This window comes from Callorhinus ursinus, unplaced genomic scaffold (genome assembly GCF_003265705.2).
Source record: "Callorhinus ursinus isolate GAN/ISIS: 27379988/994484 unplaced genomic scaffold, GSC_fseal_2.0 scaffold10, whole genome shotgun sequence".
NCBI classification, from domain to species: domain Eukaryota; kingdom Metazoa; phylum Chordata; class Mammalia; order Carnivora; family Otariidae; genus Callorhinus; species Callorhinus ursinus.
Window position 1 is genome coordinate 276472 of NW_027397072.1, and position 20473 is coordinate 296944.

General features: G+C 41.8%; 1 long non-coding RNA gene and 1 other non-coding gene across 2 annotated transcripts; both read left to right on the forward strand.

Moving 5' to 3' along the window:
* The first annotated feature begins 942 nt into the window (after nucleotides 1-942).
* On the forward strand, nucleotides 943-18150 carry LOC141373541 (uncharacterized). Its single transcript, XR_012379610.1, has 4 exons — nucleotides 943-1079; nucleotides 3768-3995; nucleotides 12767-13267; nucleotides 13354-18150. It is a non-coding gene; the product is annotated as an uncharacterized lncRNA (long non-coding RNA).
* A 1863-nt stretch (nucleotides 18151-20013) lies between these two features.
* On the forward strand, nucleotides 20014-20118 carry LOC112821377 (U6 spliceosomal RNA). The gene has a single exon (XR_003207429.1). It is a non-coding gene; the product is annotated as a U6 spliceosomal RNA (small nuclear RNA).
* Nucleotides 20119-20473: the final 355 nt, after the last annotated feature.

Consider the following 20473-nt stretch of genomic DNA (forward strand, 5'->3'; position numbering starts at 1 on the left):
GCTTCAGGGTTAGTATTATGAATATCTGTGGACATTGCATAGTTCTGTGCTCGAGAAATTTGCTTTATCAACATTGACGGATATAACCCAGGAGACTTCATCTAAAACCCCAGTATCAGCCAACGTATTTATTTAAAATCTAACCCTTCAGTGGTCAAAAGGTGCCAAATTCCAGTTATAAAATAAGTAATTCGTGGAGATGTAATGTACAGTAGAGTGACCATGGTTAATAACACTGTATTGTATATTTTAAAGTTGCTAAGAGAGCAGATCTTAAAAGTTCTCATCACAAGAAAAGATCTATAACTGTGTGGTGATGGATGGTAACTATACTTATTGGAGGGATCATTTTGGAATACATGCATCTAAATAATTATGTTGTCCATCTGGAACTAATACAATGTTGTATGTCAATTATACCTAAATAAATAAAATAATGTTAGAGATTTGTCTTTCTATTACGCTTAATGCTTTAATTCATGTTACTTATTGGAAAACACTTATCATGTGAAAAATATTTGTATGTGTCTTGAGTCTGTTTTTAGCACGATCTCTTTATGTATTCATCAGTTGCTGTACCATTGTAATACTTTATTAATTATTAAAACTTAAAATAAATTTTAATGTCATTTATACAAGTGGCAACTTATTGTACTTTGTTTTTAAAATTAATTTTTCTCTATTTGTTTCTGTAAATGAGTTTAGATTTGTTCTGTCAGGTTATATGGGAAGAATTAATATCCTTCCAATATTTTGTTTTAATTCGAGACCTATCTCTTTATTTATCCAGGTCTTTTAGAGTTTTCCCCATCAACAAATGACAGATTTACCATATAGGTCCTCTACATTTATGAATGTGCATTCCTAGGTCCTTTATATATATTTTTTCTTTTAAAGATTTTTTATTTATTTTTTTAACAGAGAGAGAGAGACAGCGAGAGAGGGAACACAAGCAGAGAGCGTGGGAGAGGGAGAAGCAGGCTTCCTGCTGAGCAGGGAGCCCGACGTAGGACTCCATCCCAGGACCCTGGGATCATGACCTGAGCCGAAGGCAGACGCTTAACGACTGAGCCACCCAGGTGCCCGGTCCTTTATATTTTTTGTTGCTGTTGTAAAGAGAATCTTTTCCATCATATTTTTTGATACCAGCACTGAGATTTTTCACATTTACTTGTGTCTGATCACCTTATTTCATTACTAATTTCCAATAGGCTCCCTTGGGCTTTGCAGGTAAATAGTCTCATGATCTACAAGCTGCACTAATTTGGTCTCCTGTTTTTCCATGTTTGCTTCTTTCTTCTTTGTTTTGTCTTTTTTAATTAATTAATTAATTAATTTATTTGAGGGAGAGAGAGAGAGAGCATTGGGGAGGGGCAGAGGGAGAGAGAGAGAGAGACTCTCAAGCAGACTCCCTGCTGAGTGCGGAGCCCAATGTGGGGCTCAATCTCACAAGCCCGAGAGCATGACCTGAGCTGAAACCAAGAGTTGGACGCTTAACCGACTGAGCCACCCAAATGCCCCTTCTTTGTTTTGTTTTATTGAATCAGGTAGAATATCCAGAACAAGGAAATCAATGACAAGTGGTCAAAAGTAGCGGACGTAGACCAGTTCAATCCCAGCTCTACTGTTCACGTCTGAGTGACTTTCTCCAAGTCATGTCCCTGTGAAGGTGTCCATTAAACTGGGGAAATAAAATCATCTTCATGGGTCAGTGCAAGGATTGGAGATAATTTTTGTCATTACCTTTGGTCAGAGGCCAGAATATACATTTCATTGTAGTTATTGTTTATACTAAATAATTGTGATAATATTGGGCATCCTTGTTTATTCTTGATTTTAAGAAAAAACATCCTTGCTTATTCATTTTTTAAGAATGAATTTCCTGTATTAGTCTGACATTAAGGTTTTTGATGATTGTTTGCAACTGATTTGTTTTAAAGCCAAGTTTGGTATAAACAGAAGATTTTTTTCCCCATAAATAAATGCTGGATTTTATTATAAGGTGGTTTTATGATTTCTAGAAATAATATTTTTCTTTGACCAAGGGGTGTGATGAATTCTGATAATGCATATATTAGTATTAAACTATCCTTGCATTTTTGATATAAATACTACCTGGTCAAAATGTATAATTATGTTAGATTAGTAAATACATAATATATAAGGTTTATGTTTCTAGGATGAAAAATACTCTTCATAACTGTGTTTCTAATGTGATTTTGCATTTTCTCTTATTTATTGAATACTCTCAGAAAATAATTATTTTATTGTTTATTTTTAAAGATTAACATTTGAATTTTATAATTCATTATATTTCTGTCCTCTGATTCTTTATTTTTGTTTTATTGTTCAGACTGCTGTCCTTATTTTCCACAGAATTTGTTAATTGCATGCTTGCTTTATTTCCACTTCTTAAAACAACTAATAATAAAACACTATTTACCCATATTTTAGATGCTATTTTTTGACTGTATAATTATACTACTGGCTATTTGTATTAAAATCATTTTAGCCTGTGTTCCCTAGTTGTCACATTCAATTTGGCAACATCTTATTCTTATAATCTATGTTTAAAAATAGGAATCACTTTATGGCACATTGTACTCGTCTGTCCCATGGCCCTCACAAAATACCATGGATTTGGTGGCCTGCACATAGATGCACATAGACGTGCATGTTCTCTTAAGAGGTCCTGGAGGCTGGAAGGCTATCAGGGCATGGATGGGGTTGGTTTTTGGTGAGCTGTGTTTTCTGTGAGCTGTGTCCTCCTGGGTCTTCCCTCTGTGAGTGCTTCCTTGGGGTTCTTCCTATTCTTGTAAGAACACCAGTCCTCTGGGAGTAGGACCATACCCTGTGACCTCGTTTGACCTTCATGAAAAGTCCACAAGGCCTCTCCAGTTACAGTCATGTTGGCGGTTAGGGCTTTAGCCTATGGATTTGAAGGGTGCACAGTTCCACCCATAACATAAGTCACTATATTTCACATTCTATATTTTGTGATTGAAACATATTTTTGATATCTGAGTCTATTTCTGTAAACAGATTTCTTTAGTCACGTCTATGTTTAATTGGTTTCAATACTTACTGGTATTTTTCCATTCTTGAACTCTTTGCTTGGATTCCTGTCGTGCTGGATTGGAATTACTCTCCAGGGAGATTTTTCAAGAAGCTTCACGAGTGGGATTGTTTTGAACTCTGCTATTTCTATTTATTAGATTAAACATACCTTGATGATTAAAACATCATGTAGTCATGTGTCCTCTTTCAAACATTGGTAGGCCTTATTCCATTATATTTTGACATTTAAGCTTTAAGAGGAAAATTATATTTTGGTTGCTGAGTAGGCAAATTCGCTCTCATCCTATTTCTAATAAAACTTAAGTTCTTTCTTTATTCTTGTTGTCCACACAACAATATCTGTCGTCATTATTGGTTGATTTTTTTTTTTTTTTTTTTTTTTTTTTTGGTCTGGAATGACTACGTTTGCTGCTTTTCAGCTCAGGAAAGTGTCTTATATACTTTTTTCTATTGTGCTTCTATATCCCTGAAATCTTTCTTTGTATCACCAGAGATCTTTATAAAGTTCCTCTATTTTCTGTTCTCCATAAATACCCACTTCACTCCCATGACTTTCTTCTACTTCATATTCTAGAGCAGTGCACAGTCTTCCCTTCACATCTCCGAGTGTGTTTATGGATGATTATTCAACTCTTGCTAGCAGTTCCCTGCATACACTGTTTCCAAGATTCTTCTCTGCCCTTTTACAGAGCTTTTCTGTGACAATTGTACCTCCCTGGGGTCAAACTACTGTGGCTGACTCAGCCCAACCCTCACGCTTTAACAACCAATTTCCTGAAAACACCAAGTTTTGCTTGAGATGGCTGCTTCTGAAGAGCCCAAGAAATCCTGTGTGGACAAGGAAGCCGGCAGCATCTGGCAGCCATGAGAGCCCTGTAAAGACCCTAGAATGACGGACGGGCAGCAGTTTCTGGATGGTACTGCATCTGCATTCCTAATCTGGGGGAGGTTTTCTAAGCACTTTCAAGTTTCTGTTCTTGTGGAGGGGGTCCTCAGTTGTTTAAAGCCATGCCTGGGCACACTGTTTTACTCAGGCTTCCTCTATTATACAGTAAGAAAAGATTCCGCTCAAGTCAGACTTATGTGGTAAGTCCGTCTCAGTCTTGGGTGTTGTGCATTTTCAGTGTCTCCTCTTCACGGCTTGGTGGGGAGGAGGGAGATATGTGAGGATGGTGGAGAGGTGTTGTAGCTGCATTCAGATTTTCCCCTGAAATTTTCCATCCTGCTTCTGCTCACCGTGTCTCTCCACACCCCTCTTAACTTGCTGAGGGGCAGGACAATTTGGGGGAGGAAGATAAGGAGGTTCTGTCAAAACTCTGTTTATATTTAGCACAGCATGCTGATATGTGATTACTTGCCAAATCTCAGTTTATATGACTGAACTTAAACCCTTTAAATATTTTAGTGCGTAGAGATTTTAGTGTGTAGAAACAGTGACATTTTTAATTTCCAAAGGATATGAGAAAGACTTTTGCTGCATTCCACTAAAATTTTAGGAGTCTAGACAAAGTGCTTCAGTTGTTCCAATTTTAGAAGTCTAAAATTTGGGTTTATTTGATAATCCAGAAAGATGATGTGAATTTCCATAGATTATGCAAATAGATGTAACTGTGTGACATTTGGCAAATATATTAACATCTCTGGACTTTGTTGAAATCTTAGATATAGGTTGCTGCCATTGATTTATTCACATGGGTGTAGTTCAGCTCCCTGGGAGACAGGTACTGGAGTAGTTCGCTAACCGTCTGCCACAGTGAATGGTCTTTTTACTGTTCCTACAGGCATATATTATGCTCACTTTTGTGGGTTCAAGGGAGGGTAAGTGGGGGGCTTCTTTCCAAAGCCATGTGTCCTGTGGACATTCCATGTACACTAGGGGTTCCCACCCATGGGTGATTTTTGCACTGACATTTTGGTCGTCACACCTCAGGGGAGGGTGTTGGCATCTAGCAGGTGGAGGCCAAGGATGCTGCTGACATCCTACAATGCACAGGATGGCCCCCACAATAAAGAACTATCCAGTCCAAAATGTCAATAGTGCCAAGACAGAGAAACTTAGACATGTACTGTTGTACTGTGATGTGACTCCTCCTGCCTTTGATGATGTTAGTTGTCTGTCATTTCATACCACAACTGATGTCTTTGAATTCATCCTTGATGTAGCCACAAAGCTTCACTAAGCCTGAAGACACTTTCATTTTTAAAGTACATATATTTTTTGCCTACAAATGCTCAAAGCACATATAATAAAAGTGCTTCAGTTGTTCCAAAAAAGAATGCTGTATTTGTTCCAAAATCTAAATACTGCACTTGAAAGAGATTTTAAATCCATATGGTCCACATGGAAAGGCTCTTTCATGAATACTTGTTGGCTTGGGACATTACCAACATCATATTTCAAATGACAATATTCCCAAGAATCTTAAAGAATAGTATAATTAGAATCATAGAAATTTTGAGCTGGAATGAGTTTTAAGGCCCATCCAAAATTTGAGATGTTCAGCCAGATTCCAGCACTCCAGCCAGTGTCTCCAACACTTTAGATATGACATCTGAGGCCCAAAGAGGTGAGCCTTAATGACCCCCGGGGGGCAGAGCAGGCTCCCTGGCTCCTGCGCCAGCAGGTCACCTTCATCTACAGTGAGCTACTTCTTCTGCTCAGTGGTTGGTGAGACACACACTTAATGAAGGAGCCTCATTTCTACCTCTTTCTACAACAATACACATTATCTTTTTTACATAATATCTCAAGTATAAATATAAAAGAGTGACTGTTGAGAAGGGAGAATTTCACAGCAGATGCAGTAAAATTTGAAACGTGGCTCACTACTCTAAGGATTTACATAAGTTACCTAAACCCTGTCCCTGATTTTGCTTTCATTAAGCATTCATTGCGAGTGTCATGTTCACCAGGCACTGTGCTAGAGCAAGCAATTGTAAGATGAGAAACAAGCACTTTCCTGACCTGGTGGGGCTCACAGTTTGGTGTATGGCAACTGCATGGAATAAAAACCTGATAGGACACCTATCTTTAATATTTCAACAGGGTTTCATTTGACTTATTTAACTATTGTGTATTTCTGTACATGTTATTAAATCTGTAATTATTCTAGATTATCTGTTGCAAACCTGGGGCAGTGGCAGGCACTGGATATACAGCTAGAACACGTCAGAGTTTGGCGTCTGCTCCTTAAGCATTTACAATCTCATGATAGAGGAAGAAGCTGAAGAAGCAGGCAGAGGTCAATGTACAGTAGTGAATTGTGATAAAAGTGATTGGGGATATCCAGGAAGCTAGCAGAGGCACTGCTGGGCTGACCAGTTGGCTGAGTGGTCAAGGATGGCCTTTCTGAGGAAGCAGCACTGGAAGGATGAATACAGGTTATTCGGGCAGAGGGGGTCAAAGGGCCACTCCAAGCAGAAGAAATGGTGTATCTGCTGTTTTTGCTGCCAGAAAATAGAAGGTATTCCTTCACTCTGCCATCAGTGAACACACTGACTTAACCAACTTCCTGAGCAAATCACAGTATTCCCAGAGGATGGGCTGATTAATGTGGTGTAGTGATAAGAAGCAAAGGTTTTGGGGTCAGCTGACCTGGGTTCCAACCCTGTCTGTGATTTGTTACCAGAAGGACCATGGGTGTGATTGACTCCCTAAGCTCTTAGCATGAGTGATGCCAGAAGATGGAATGCCCTTCCTCCTTGTGTCCCTGGGCTCAGCTCCTAACCAATTTCCGTCTTCCCTCAAAGTCATCTTCCCCTTGAGGCTTGGCCTTTGTATTTTGAATTGCAGCCCTTCATTAGCCCAGTAAATCCTATAACCTTTCCTTAGTTTACCTTTCTCAGCATACCAATTACCTGTAATTCTACACATTTTCTTTGTTTATTATATGTCTGCTCCACTAGAATTAATCTTTGTGAAACCAGCGGTTTTCATTTGCTTTTTTTATTCACTGCTAAATTCAGTGCTTAGAAAAGTAGCCGATATATCAGACATAGAAGAGATACTTGTTAAAAGCATAAATCTCACAGGCCTCTTTAGAATCTTAGAGATAATGCATGCAAAGACTTTAGTATACTACCTGGCAGAGAGTAAGTGCAAAAAATGGCAAACATTTTTGTATTTTAATATAAAAATTGTGTTTAAATTGAAAAATGTTAACAATGCTTCCCTTTAAGATTTTTTTTTTTTTTAAGTGAGGACTTTCTGGACAGTCTTTTCAACAAATTGTGTTGGGAAAACTGGATATCCACATGCAAGAGAATGAAGTTGGATCCTTACCTCACACCATATACAAACATTAACTCAAAATAGATCAGAAATCCATCAAAATTAATCAAAAATTAATTTAATAAAAAATTAACTCAAAAAGACCTAAATGTAATAACTATAAAACCCTTAGAATAAAACAGAGTGAAGCTTCATGATATTGTATTTTCAGTGATTTCTTGGATATTATACAAAAAGCAGAGGCAGAAAAAGGAAAATATATAAATTCAACTTCATTAAAATTAAAAACTTTTGTGCATCAAAGGACAGTACCAACAGGATGAAAAGACAACCCACACAGTGGGAGAAAATATTTGCAAATCATATACCTGATAATAGATTAGTATCTGGGATATAGAAAGAATTGCTACAGCTCAACAACAGTAATAAAACCAAACAAACCAATTAAAAAATGGGCAAAAGACTTGAGTAAATGTTTCTCCAAAGAAGCTATACAGATAGCCAATAAACACATGAAAAGATTCTCAAAAATGTTAACTGTTAGGGAAATTCAAATCAAAGCCACAATGAGATACTCCTCCATACCCATTAGGATGGCTCTTACTAAACAAACAGAGAATAGCAATAGTTGACAAGGATTCAGAGAAATCAAAGCCTTTGTGCTATTGTTGGGAATGTAAAATGGAAAACAGTGTGGAGTTTCCTTAAAAGATTAGATGCAGAATTATCCTATGATCAAGTAATTCTACTTCTGGGTATACACCCTAAAGAACTGAAAGCAGAGACTCAAACAGATATTTGCACACCATTTTCATGGCAATATTATTCACAATAGTTAAAATGTGGAAACAGTGCAAATGTTCATCAATGTGTAGATGGATAAACACAGTGTGATACATAAGTACAATGGGATAATATCAGTCTTTAAAAGGAAGGAAACTGACACCTGCTACAACATGGATGGACCTTGAGGAAGTTATGCTCTGTGATATAAGCCAGTCCCAGGAGGACATAGTGCACAATTCCACTTAACTGAGGTACCTATAATAGTCAAAGCCATAGAGACAGAGAGTAAAAGGATGGCTGCAAAATAGAATAGGGGCTGGGCGGAGGAAGAACGGGGAGTTAGCATTTAATGCACTCAGAGTTTCAGTTTGAGAACGTGAGAAAGTTCTGGGCGTGGGTGGTGGGGATGGTTGCACCACAGCATGGATGTACTAATGCCCGTGAACAGTACACAGACAAATGGTGAAAATGTTTGTTATGTTATGTATTTACCACAGCAAAAATGAGGACTTTCTAACAAATACTATCAATAATTCTAAAGATATTTTCAACATTGCACAATTTGCATAATTCATATTTTCAAGGTTGTAATATATAATGTTGTGACATCAGATATTTTGGCATCTTTTTCCTTATGTTTACCTCCTGTATTTATTTTCCTATAAAATAATCCAAAGCTTTAGAAAATTTGCCACTTTGGAAGAATCAACTTTAGACTCTCCTAACACAAACTATTGGATATATTAAAAGAAATTGAATATAATAATGGCAGTGGGGGAGTAGAGACAGATGAGAGTATTTTCACCTCTACCAGGTGCCTATTTTAGGTTGTGTTGTTGAATTCCCATGATCACCCCATGTGGCAGATGCTACTTTGCCAAATGTTAGAGAACCAGTGATCAAGAAAGATGAATGCATTTGCCAAGGTTGAGACACATAGACATGCTGGAGACTTCTTCTTTTTTAACTTTTGGGATATTAACATTTTATAACCTCCATATTCAGACATCAGAGTCTGTTCATTCACGACCCTTTCTTTTTTACTGACTTAATCATTTAAATGAAGTGTACTGAGCTCCTTGCCTGCCAGGCTCTGGGGGGTTTGGTATAAACCATCCCAGTTTCGTCCTATAGGAGCTGAGGCCAGGAGTTTGCAGAGCATTGAAGCAGGTGATTCCTTCTTACAGTACAATTCCTTCTATCCGCTGGGAAACACAGTTTCAGTTTTAAAATGATGGCTTTTGTTGGACAAAATTCATTGAAATTCATTGGTCTAGAGTGTAATTTGTCAAATGAATTCCTAATTTACCTTAGTTGATAATTCTAATTTATGATTCCGTGCTTTTCCCCTTAAGGGAATGAAGAGAGAAACTTCTGTCATGATGGAACTGTTAAATATTTTGTTTCTACTATACCACACTGCCTGTATTCCTATCTAGGTTTTGAAAACTGCTATTTGTCAAGCAAGAATAGAGATAGAACATTGGGATTACAGAAGGTAGGCTGAGATGCTGCTTACTTTAGAATTCACCTTTGAACAGTGCAAATATTAGCAACAGCATCTTAGAAGATTAACTCAGCGACTCACTTAGCTCCAAACTGATGGAAATACATACAGGAGATACCATGGGACTGCAGAACTGAGGTTGAGTGGCTGACTTCCCAGCTGAGCAGACAAGACTCACGTAGAACCGCAGAGATGGGGAGGAAGGCCAGCCCAGGGGAGCATTGCTGTGAAGTCGCTGGGACTCCAAGCGCTCAGCTCACTTCAGAGTAGACCTGGCAGTGCAAGAGCATCATACGGTGAGCACCACTGAATACGAAACACACGAGTTGTGTTGCAGTTTGTGTGCTTATCATGAAAAATGCCATATAATTACAGATTTATTCATTTAAATTTTGTAGTTTCTCTTCACATTTTGGAGCCATTGTTTTTTAACCTTAGAGTAGTTCCGGGGACAACTATGCCTACCGGATAAAATGACCTTGACCTGAAGAAAAGGCTAAGTCTTCTACAAGGTCACCCAGTTGACTAGTGGCACAGTGCCTGGGCACCTGCTGATGCCAACAGATGAGCCACAACCCCTGTGAGCACAGCTGTGATATCAATGGCTAATGGGCATTTATTGGCCCCATCGATACAGTACACATTGTAGCAAACCTCATTCTGAGCTCTGATCAATAAGATTGTCATCTTAATTAATCATGGACACAGGATACAAACAGAAAGTGAGGATCCTCAGTTTACAGAGAGAGAGAGGGGGAGAGGAAATGTAATTCACCAACAGGGTCTTCAGTGGCGTCTTATTCACTGCCTGGCATGAAAAAACCCTGATGAGTCCAAAGAAGATTTGCAGTCTCATAAATTGCACAGGGCTTGTCCTAGAACAGAAGTGTGAGAGGTGATCCCAGACCTTATACAGGTGAGGACATCCAGAAAGAGAGGTGACTCCTCTGGGACTGGGGCTAACCTGGGGCCACCTTCACTCCCTCACAGAGCTTGCAATATTTTCTTGCTTGTTTTTTTATTTCTGTTATGTCACAAAAGAAGGTATGTTCAAACTTCATTGAATGTGTTCCTGTATAAAGGTGTCAGTACACGGGCCCCCAGTGTTGGAGCTCATGTTCATATTTGAGGGATTGAGAAATGTAAGGAGAATTGCCAAATCACAGAAGTTAAGAAAAGATCTAATTTGGCATTTTGAGCAACACTGGGAGTTCAGTATCTGAGCAAAGCCTGAAAACATGAGCCAAATGCCCTTCAACAGACGAATGGATAAAGAAGATGTGGTCCATATATACAATGGAATATTACTCAGCCATCAGAAAGGATGAATACCCAACTTTTGCATCAACATGGATGGGACTGGAGGAGATTATGCTCAGTGAAATAAGTCAGCAGAGGAAGTCAATTATCATATGGTTTCACTTATTTGTGGCACATAAGGAACAGCAGGGAGGACATTAGGAGAAGGAAGGGAAGAATGAAGGGGGGGAATCGGAGGGAGAGACGAACCATGAGAGACGATGGACTCCGAGAAACAAACAGGGTTCTAGAGGGGAGGGGGTGGGGTTAACCTGGTGCTGGGCATTGAGGAGGGCACGTGCTGTGTGGAGCACTGGGTGTTATATGAAACAACGAATCGTGGATCACCACGTCAAAAACTAATGATATAATGTATTGTGATAAACATAATAAAATTAAATTAAATTTTTACAAAAAGCCTGAAGACATGGAACAAAAGCAGGATCTCAGGCAGAGGCCATGCTGTCATGAGCCTGACCTCCTGTAAATAAAACCAAAAACCTGGTCTTCTGTGTGACTCCGACAGGTTCCCTGGAGCGTGCCTCCATGGACAGTAAAGTACTCCTGGAATGCATCGTGTGGGCTAGCAGGAGCAAAGCTCAGAGTTGAAAGATTTCCCTGGACTTTCTCTTACACAAGTGTGGAATCCAGAAAACATGTTTTCTCTTTGTTGAGCATAACGAGACCCTGTTAGTTGCAGAGAAGATACTGTCGAGCACCAGTTTACCGATGTGACCTGGAATCCAGGGTCTGGGGATGTGCTGTGAAGCACGGGGTAACATTACAATGATTACTTGAAATCTTAGGTATCACATTGAAGTGTGTACGCATTCCATCCCCTATTTCAGAATGTCACAGCTCTTTAAAAATACAAACACAGTAATTTGCCCCCCGATTACTTTCCTTTAAGTAACCAGAGAGGGAGACAAATCGTGAGAGACTCTTAATCATAGGAAACAAACTGAGGGTTGCTGGAGGTGAGATGGGTGGGGGGATGTGATAATTGGGTGATGGGCACATGATGTGAGAACCCTGCACGTTATATGCAACTGATGAGTTATTGAAACTAAGGGTGTACTATATCTTGCTAATTAAATTTAAATAAAAAAGGTTATCAAACTCAAAGTCATCATTAAGATTTATTATAATCCTTTTTAACAAATAAATGATGTATTTGTTCTAAAAAATAATTTGCCCCCAATATCTTTGAGTAAAAGTGAGATTCCAAGAAGGTATAATAAGCAGTCTCAGAATTGGGGTCCCTTCAGCCACACTGTTCACCAAAGGGTCTACAAACCCAGACCCACAGACTGTGCGCACAGGCGTCCGCCCCTATGAGAAGAACAGATATACCTTCCCCCTTCTCTTCTCTACTCCTGCCCACAGGCCTTCAGCTATGGACCAAGGCCCAGGTAGACTCTAAAGATGGTATTTGTCTAGCACGCCAGCCGATCCCGGGGAAGGAGGAGAGGGTGATGGGCAGCGCTGGAGGTGGACAGACACCACACACCCTTTCTGGAATTCTTTATGCACTCTGCACTCTGCCTTCCACAGTCTCCATGGATCCAAGTTGGTAGACTTCTGCCCACATCTTTCATCTGAGGGAAAAACACAGGCAGCGGGAAACTTGGACCAAATCCTATGAACGAGATACAGACGAAACTAGACGAGTGTTTCAGGGCTTGCATGTGGTTAGTCCAGCTTACAAGAGGGAATATTTTAACGCCCTGATGTCCGGTCCCCAACAAGTAAAAAAGCATGCATTTTCTTGGCTGTCCCCTTTCTGTGCGTTACTCTGAAAAAGGTGCAAATATTTATTCTATTTACCTCTTTCCTTCTCCTTCCATTTCTTCCTGCTTGATCAGTGTTGGTTGCTGAAGAATGGGAGCGGTGGCTCTGTGACTCCTAACAGGAAGAAAGGTGAGCCAATGGATTCGTAACATTCCTGTCATCTCATCGCCTGGGACTTGGAGCCTCTTCCTCAGGCTCAGCCACTGTCCAAGGACTCCACAAGGCAGAAGAGACACTCCAAAGTGCAAATGCTGTAATTTCTCATGGAGCCCAGCAGTACCTTTGGGGGTAAATCTGGCTTGCAGACACATTTTGCTTGGCCCTCACAACATTAAAAAGTAAGCTAACAGTAAAGTTTACATAAAAAGCTCTGTCACCAGCTTGCTTTGCAAGGAGGAAGATCTGGTTGTTCTGGACCTCTGGCTGCCCTGGTGTGTGAGAGCTAACTCCCAGAGCTGGTGCCCTTTCAATCCTGCATCTCTGCAGCTGGTCAGCATCTGGCACGAGGCAGTACATTTGGATTCACCCGTTGGGATTGGAGTGTGCGTGCCATCCAGTTCAGACCCAGCCGTCTGGTGAGCTTTCATCTGTGGAGAGAACAGATGCGTTCAGCAAGCACATGCATACGATTTCCCATACTGAGATTTTATTTTTCTTTCAGATTGACCGTGATGATTGCCGGGACGCGGGAAGAGGGACTGGGTGGGCAGACAGAAGAGGCTCACGGTGCCCCCACCTATGACCCTCTGCACTGCTGTTCCTCTGTTCCACGCTGGAACATCAGACACAGAATAAACAAAAAGAAGTGACAAGGCAAAGGTGAGTCACAGTCAGAGAATAAGCATTTTAGAAATATAAAATTCATAAGATGATTAACTATACAAAAGAATGTTATTTTAAAGATAAATATGGTAACATAAATTTCAAAAATAAAAATAAGAATCGATAGCAATTGGAAAAGTAGATATTTAGTAATTAAAATAAACAATATAAAATATGAAAACAGAAACAAACAAATAGGAATTTTATTTAACACTAAAAATGCTAAAGTAGTGTCAAAAACACAGAGTTGAATATTATGAAGTTCATACTTTGGGCATCAAACGTGGTCAAATATCAGCAATTTCCTATGGCTCAGCTGCGTGCATGCCACCATCACTCTGACAGTGCTCCTCCGCCGCTGGAGAAACAGCCGCGCGGCCCCTCCTCTCTCCAGCCAGCCCTGCTGCCCTCGCCATGCGCCGGGTGCGCTGCCCCGCGCGCTGCCCCCTGCGCACCATCCCCGCACCAGCGCCGGGGCTCAGCCTCTGCAGCCAGTGGAGGTCTAACCTCGGTTCTTTGAGAATCTTTGGGTGCGGCGCCCACAGGGCTCACACTTCCCTCTTCCTCATCCTGATTGGTTCTCATCGCGTGATTTGGGCACATTGCTGCGGAAATACCCTCTTCCCATTAGGAGGTATCCCTCAGGTCCAGGTTCCCCTGTAACAGCAAAGACCCACACCAGCAGTGACGTAGGCAGCAAGGACGCTTCCCACGGGGGAGAGCCAGAAGCGGGCAGCCGTGGGCTGAGGCCGGGACCGCGCGGTTTTCTGCTTCTTCGTTCCGCCTTTCCTACCGCAGTTCCATCCTCGAGGTCACAAGATGGCTGCCAACCCTGGCCGTTGCGTCTGCGGCCAGGCAGGAGGAGGAAAGAGGGAGGGGCGGCAAACGGGCTTGACTAGCCTCCTGTCATCTGTCAAGAAGCCTTACTGCTATTCCCTCCCAAATCCTTCCATCTGAGGTCTCCCTGACCAGAGACTAACGAAGTAGCCATCTTGGAGGCAAGGGAGGCTGGAGAATATGGTTCCTGGGCTGGGCTGGTTTCCAGAGGCTCTGGCTGGTGAACTGTGAGACTCGGTCAGTGCAGAGTCTGGGGTGCATGCTCCAAATGGGGTGATTCCAGCTACATACATGACCCAGTGACCCAGGAAAATAAATTTCAGCTTTTCAAAATCAAGATGAAATAGATGGGAAAATGACTGTTTTCACACATCAAATTACTACTTTGATGAACATTGGTTTACAGATACAGAGAGCAAATTTAATGATGACCATAGAAAATACATGTTAAAACATGATTCCTAAGATTCTCAGCTTTGCGGCACTCTGAAAGATGTCTTTTTTGACTTTGTTCAAAACAGTGATTGGACATACACCCGGGGATGTTTTCTTCAGGTTATGGGGTGCATCACTGGGTGACTACTGTTTGAGGGGGCCTCATCCTAGGTCTCAAAGGTGTCAGCATTCCCCGTGATTGCAGACCTCTGCCACTGTTTGGAGTAAAATTATTAGTTTTCAGAGAGTCACCAGTGGGGTTGACTATCTGAGTTCAGGTTTGACTCTTCTCTTAAAAATTAATACAAATTAAATACAGAATAATGTGCCATCATGACACAGTAGAAAGAACGCAGGTTTTGGCATTGCATAGATGTGGGTTCAAATCCTGGCCTCACCCCTTCCTAGCTTCATTACATTAGATGATTTGCTTGACTTCTTCATGCTGGGTCTCTTCCCTGAGCAGATTGGGTAACTGAGGCAGAGGTGGGTGGCCAGGAGAGAAAGGGGCTGGAGGTGGTCTGAGAGTGGAGTCAGGCCCACCAGTATGTCTTGTTGAAGAAGTAGTTGGTGAGATTTTTGCTTTCATTACACACCCTTAAGAAGTAGAACCTGGGATGCTGTTTTGTAACAGAGTGTCTTCCTCCCGCAAGATCTGGAGCAATGTGGAGAGTACTTTTCAGAGTCAGTGTGGAATTTACCATCTCTTTACAATTGTCGACCTACCAGTTACCAGGGCATAGACAATTTTTACATCAAGCCAGTTAGATGGCATATGCATGTGTGTACACATGGCATTAAGTTTGATTATTTTTGACAAATAGCTTATTTGCTTTATTACTTATTTCCCATAGTGACTAATGCAGATTTGCAGGGACGTCTGCAAAGCCCAAGACTCCCTCACCCCCTCCTCTTCTTACCTTTGCTCATTATTCTTATGTTCCTGGCGCATTAGGGACACTATCAACTAAATGAAACAGATGCATTTCTAGAATTAACCCCAGAGACTCACGGCCACCACTGAAGTAGAAGACGGGAAATGTGGGCACAGGCACGAGCATGCTGAGGACAGGAGGAAAGGTCAAGGCCCAGGAGAGCCCCTCTCGGACTGTGAACCGCACTGAGTCGTGCTTTAGTTACTCTGGGTTTCGAGATTGCCTCTTTTTAGAGTGTTGACAAGGAAAATAAACACCATACTTAGGTAAGAGGAACAAACACATGCGCTTAAAACAAACTAGAGGCAGAGACATGTTTCATATGAAAGACGAGGCACGTGGCACGTGGTTTAGCCTCTGATGCTTCTGAACCCAAGAAAACCAGATTTGATAAAAGTGCATAAACCTAAGGCAAAAAAACATCAGAGGTGACAACAGATAAGAGAGTGTTAACAAAAGTTTCAGTTTGTGGGGACCGTGGTATCTGAGGAGGTTTAGAGACAAGTGACCACAGACTGGGAAGAGAAGAAGCAGTTAGGGCACCAGGGTCTCAGAGGGCTCAGACTTGCTGAGTGTTTGTGTCATTGGCAGATAATCGTCAGAGCCCCGCAGGGCCCCAACCCCACAGGGCTAGGGTGGAAACAACCTTCTGCCCTCCTCACAGGAGCCCAAGGCCACTCTCTGGGGAAGCTAAACAGCTTCTGGGCTTGGAGCCCCCAGGACACACAAGGGCAGGGATGCCGTGGAGGAAACAGGGACCTCTCCTCATTTCCTCCCAAGGATGCTTGTTGTCAGGCTTTTAACATCTGAGCAGGAAGTTCGAGGATCACTCTTCAAACAAGGAAAAACCTTGAGACATTTGGTGTAGTTTACCTAATGATCTGGCTCCTTGTCACTCTCCATTTTACACCATCATTTTACAAGCTACACATATAGTTTTCAAACAACTTTATTTCTATTTTTTTAAGATTTTATGTATTTATTTGAGAGAGAGAATGAGATGGAGAGAGCATGAGAGGGGGGAGGGTCAGAGGGAGAAGCAGACTTCCTGCCGAGCAGGGAGCCCGATGCGGGACTCGATTCCAGGATGCCAGGACCATGACCTGAGACGAAGGCGGTCGCTTAACCAACTGAGCCACCCAGGCGCCCAGAGCTTTATTTCTAAATAACAGCAGTTTCCCAAAGGAAATGGACACCCAAAAGAAAAAGATGAGATGAAAGATTGAGAAAAATACACACAGAGAAAGAAAGATAATAAACGTGGAGAAGACAGAGCCGTGAAAGGCAGAAGGAAAGCTATGCTCACCAGACGCGGGGCGCTCGGTCTCTGGCTGCTGGCAGCTCTGACCCCTGCTTGTCTTTGAGGCTTTCACGACAACTCCTTGCTTGCTTTTGTTGGAAATACTGTCTGAAGATCTCAGTGTTGCTGTCAGGTCAGCTGTCTGCTCTTATGTTGGATTTGGAGAGACTCAAAGACTCTGCCAATGTTGCTGGCATTTTTCCAGAACCCTCAGGTCAGAAGAAACTTCAAAACAAACAAAATAAAACTATAATTATTATCCTCAGAGAGATAAGAGAATTCATTGTATTCAAAAGGGAGTTACTCAGAGAAGACCTCTGAAACATGAAACAAGATAGCAGAAATGAGTAATATAGAAGCATTGCAGTGAAAATTGAAGAAATTTTCCAGAAAGTAGAGAAAAGAACAGGGACTTAGAAAATTAGTAAAAACAAGCATGACGTTGAGATTCTTGCATTGACTAAATGTTTGTGTACCTTCAAAATTCACATTGGAATCCTAATGCCAGCACGTTGGTGTTTGGAGGTGTAGCCTTTGGGCCGCCACGGCGTGGTGGTCCTCGCGATGCATCAGTGTCGGGATATTTAATAGGGTGGGTGTGGGCACTCCCTCTGGCTCTCCGCTGCACGGAGACGCAGAGAAAAGACATCTGTCTGCAAACCAGACAGCACAAGGGACCTGTCAGCACCCTGGGCTCAGACTTGGAGCCTCTGGAACTGTAGGAGTTGAATTTCAGAAGCTGCAACATTCGACTAATAGAAGTTCAAAAATAGCAAACAGAAATTATGCATGAAAGGACTATTATAAGACAAGTTGAAGGACAGGAATTCCCAGTGAGCATCCACTGGGTTTTCAGGTAAAGAATGGAACGGAACGCATCACCACACCAGGACTCATAAAAATACTGCAAGAAACATTAAAATATCTTACTTAAAAATATCGAGATAAATATTACAAGAAAGAGCTAAAATGTTGAAAGTGGTTACTTCTGAAAAGTGGTTCACTAGGACGGGCAGCCAGGGTTCAGAGGAGTGCTGTTTTTCTGTAGGAGCCCGACATTTGACTTTTTCTGTTGGCCATGCTTATATGTTAACATAAAAATAAACATTATTAAAAACGTATTTGAGATTTTCCCCAAATAAAGCACATTTATGTGCTGACATAGTTGTTTTTTATTGCTTTCCGCACGCACACTTGTACTTACGATGTCAACGTTGGACTCGGTGGTTGATAAAGATGAGTCAGTGCTGTTCTGTCATCTACAAGTGCAAAGAGCTAACCACAGACAGAGGCAGACAGGTGTGCCAGATTGTCACCCCAACCCTGCAGGGAACTGTCTGGTAGCTTCAACATGTTCTGGGTACTTTCTGCTGTCACCCTTGGGGTTTCTATCTTCATACAGACCATGACCAGGTGCTGGGGTGTAATTGTAGCCTAAGGCTCTTGACCCAGAAACTGGGCAGGAAGTGCATGGTAGTGCACACCATGGGTCCCCATTTCATTGTCAAGCAAAGACTGCCCTGCTAAGAATCAGTCTGGATTTCAAACAGTTATTTCATGCATTGAGCCTTCATCTCTGCTTTTGATTGAAGCAGCTTGGTTGGAAGATACAGTCTTTAGAAAACTGTGGTAGATTGTATCATCATGCCACCAAATCGTCCACCCCCTCTCTGTGCCTTTTCCTGCGGGAAGTTATATTTCCTGCTCTGTGGGTGTCAGACTTGGCCTGTATCACTTCTGAGCAGAATCGTCAAGAGTCAGCTCGTGGTCCACCACCTTCCCTGTTCTCATCCCATCAATGTGGCAACACCCCATGTGCATCAGAGCAAAGACAGCATGGAGTGGAGCTTTAGCCGGCCCATGATAGGCAAGTGGCACCAAGTAGAAATGCCTCTTTGTCACTGATGCTCTTGCCACAGGCTAACAGGAACGAAGCCGGCTGATGCTGCATCAGATGAGTGCCACCATGCCTGATTCCCCAGTGAATCAAAGGAATCCACACTTAGGATGTTGGCCTTCATTAAAAAAATGAGGAAGCCCCTAATGGAGGTTAAGCTGTGGTATAACACATTCATGTTTATGTTTGAAAAGTCATTCTGGCTGAAGCATGGAGATAGGGTTGGGATAGAGGACAAAATGGATGTGGGGATCTATTTTTGGAGGCTACTGAGGAAATACGGGCATGAGATGATGGCATGGAGGAGCAGGAGCAGAAAAGGGAATGATGTCAAGAGATATTTAGGTAGAAAACCGGTTGGTCGTTGATGGGATTAAGGCAGAGGGAGGTGGCACCCTTCTGGAGAGCGGGCAGTCCCTCACAGTAGGGAAATCTGTAGAAAGGGAAGTTGGGGATCACTGAGACAAGGTAAAGGTCATGAGCCCTGGCGTAAATCGTCTGAGTCAAGGGGGACATGAGACATCCAAGCTGGTGTTTTGGGAGTCTTGCTCTACCTCCTTTGAAAAATCTCTGTGCAAGACAGGAAATGCTGTCTGCAAAGTTACTCAATGTTTCCTGAAATTCTGGGGAAGTCTGTGCTCAGGTAAGTATCCTGGGAACACTTACTTAGTGTTTTTTTTATTCCTATATTGAATAACAGCCACGAGTAAGTCTACTATTTTTTTAAGCTAGACAATAAGTGTGTGGCTCAACTGATGTTCATATTTGCATTTCTGACAAACAAGTGAGAAATATTCCCCTTTTTTCACAACTACATAGTAGACCAGGAATTTAAATGACTGCCCCAAATTGTAAATGAACTCTACGGCAGTGTTACGATTGACGTTTCTGCCATCCACGCTGCGCAGAGCTATTAGACGGCAGTGCCCCCATGCATCAGGTTGCAACACATCCAGTATGGTGGAGGGTGGCCGCAGTACAGATGTTCTGTGAGGGAACTGCCTCACCTGTGCCCAGAGCGGCAGCAGTTAGATCTAGTAAACGAAGCATAGATAATGATCCAGATACAGGCCAGTCCAAAATTATTAAACAAGTTCTTGCTTCGACAACATACTGACTAAAATTGGAACGATATAGAGAAGATTTGCATGGCCCCTGAGCGAGGATGACGGGCAAAATTATTAAACAAAACAAGATACGTCATTTAAAACTTCTGGCCTGTCACTTTTCCATAATCTCTGGAATGGTGACAGGAGGGTGTGAGGTTTGAAATCCCCCATTGGCTGGAAGACATGCCTGAGGGCCTCAACAAGTAAAAAGCAGGACACAGACAAATCACCTTCAAGGAATGTAAAGAAATATGTGAATTGAAAACGTTTAGCCCATGAAAACTAATGAGGTGAAACCCTGATCCCATTATAACCTGTTTATGTCCATGTCTAATATCACTTACATGGTGTACAAGCCCCCTCCTGTCCGTCCACACACACCCTCCAAGTGGCCAGTCTTTCCCTGAACCACATGCCTGAGCAGCCCATGATTCTGAGTTCCTTGG